Below are 2,483 nucleotides of genomic sequence, written 5' to 3'. Positions count from 1 at the left end.
GGAGTGGGCCGAATGCCTCGGTAGTATAATAGATGCATCTATGGTTCGTGCCGCTTGAACCTCGGCAGTGTACACATTATTCTGGATTGGGCCGAACGATCTCGGCAGAATCGTACTTTATATCGCTAGTAGTCCGAATATTCATGAGATAAACTTTCCACTAATGCCCGGCATTTTATATGGTATTCCTTATGTATTTGATATTGGCACTTGACCTTTTCTGAGTTGTTAAGGCGGAATACAAGATCGAGAAATTTATACTTTAAAAGAAATATGAGGAAGATTATGTAACTTACAGATTTTTCCCACTATCCCCGTACTTCATATCTGTTATGGATTATTATATTATTTTATTAAAACTCTAGTAAGTGTCGATGTCGATCCCTCGTCACTACTTCTCCGGGTTTAGGCTAGATATTTACTGGGTACGCGTTGATTTACGTACTCATTTTGAACTTCTGCACTAAATGTGCAGGATCTGATAGGTCCATTTGGCGATCATCGTGGTGCGTAGGTGCACCTGTTGAGGGGATTTTATGTGAGCTGCATTCCAGGCTACGCATCGCAGTCGATCGAGTCTCCATCGTACTATGTATTTTATCATGTTTATTTACATTCTGGACAGATGCTATATTATTATTATTGAACTCCTTAGAAAATGCTCATGCACTTGTGACACCGGGTTTCGGGGTTATACTAGTTGATACTTATGGTTCCGTATATTATTATCGATTTCCATTCATCTTATAAACTACAAATGTTGTACGTTTCCGTGGATTTAGAAGTGTAAATCTCCTTCCTTATTAAAATCTATGTTTTTGAAAGTAATAAAATGAGTAACTAAATTGGTAAATCACTGTTGGCTTGCCTGACAGTAGTGTTAGGCACCATCACGATCTATAGTAGATTTTGGGTCATGATAGAGCAGCTCACCACTACGCCTCAGGGTAACACAGGTGCGCGCTTGAATGGACACCAGATGCACCTGCCTCAGATCCTGAACGATTAGTGCAGAAGTGTAGTGTGAGTACATAAACAATATGTACCCATTAAGTATCCAGTCTAACCTCGAAGAAGTAGTGACGAGGGGTCGATATCGACACTTACAATGGGCCAACAAATTAAATACAATTTTTCTAAATAGGCATGGAATATGTGAATAATAACACAATAGCAAGCAGTGAATAAATAATTCTTTAACTGATAGTAAATTCCAAATCTCCAACTAACACATACTAACTCCAAATCAATTTCGGGCCAACAAATAAATTATAACCTCTCAAGTCATAAAATAATATCAAGTGTAATCGGGCTCCTAGTATCATCATGCACGAGTTATGACGATGTCGTACGGCCCGATCCAAAATAATGTTTTCACTTTCGAGGGTCGAATGACACGAACCATAGATGCATATATTATACTGCCGAGGTGAACGCCCCGCTCCCATGAGAGTAGAGAAGTTTACCTCGTTCGCGGAAGTACTTGCAACGCGAGAGGTCATGGATTTCTTAGAGTTATTAAGTATTCCTCAATTCTTCCAAAAATAAGAAAATCTAAGTAAAAAATTTGCAACTTTAAAATCCCTAGTCTCAACTCTATTCAAGACAATTAATATGCATAATAAATACAATGGTACAATTAAAGGCACTATGTGGATCTAAGTCTACCCGTACATCTCATGGAATATAGCTACGCACGGACTCACGTCACCTATTGCATACGTAGCTCCCCACACATGTAATACACAATACGATACACCGAAGGGAGTGAGTTCCCTCTTATAAGGTTAGACAAGAGACTTACATAGTTCTCAAGCTCACTTCCGGTCCACAAATACGCTCTAAAGCCTCAACATGGTTCCAAACAACCCAAAACTAGCCAAGTATTATATAAATTAATCAATATACACTTACAAGTTCATAATTTAGCTACTAGAGAAATTACCCAACCCAAATTGGAAAATTCCTAAAATTTACCCTCAGGCCCACGTGCCCGGATTCCAAAACCTTTTGAAGATAAATGTTACCCATAAACTCACGAACTCAAATATATAATTTTTACCTAATTACATAATCATTTTCGTTGTTAAATCCCATTTTTATCAAAATCTAGGTTTTCAACAATCTCCTAAAATTTCCACATTTTACATGCTAAAATCTACCCATAATCTATGTATTAAACTTACATTGGATAGGAATTACTTACCTTCAATAGCTAGGTAAAAACCCCTCTCCAAGAAGCTCCAAAATCGACCAAGGAAATGAAAAATGAGAGAAAATGGCCTAAGTCCCGTTTTTAAAACATTCTGCCCATGTATGTGCCTTAATCGCGATCGCGAAGGCTAAACTGATGATCATAGGGAAATAACTCTACACGATCGCGATAGGATACTCGCGAACGTGATGCACTGGGCCGGCTACTCCTCGCGAACGCATGACCCAACTCGCGAACGCGTAAGGCAACTGGGTTGCCCAGACCCAGG

This window comes from Nicotiana tomentosiformis, chromosome 8 (assembly GCF_000390325.3).
Source record: "Nicotiana tomentosiformis chromosome 8, ASM39032v3, whole genome shotgun sequence".
NCBI classification, from domain to species: domain Eukaryota; kingdom Viridiplantae; phylum Streptophyta; class Magnoliopsida; order Solanales; family Solanaceae; genus Nicotiana; species Nicotiana tomentosiformis.
Note: the sequence above shows the minus strand (reverse complement) of the source record.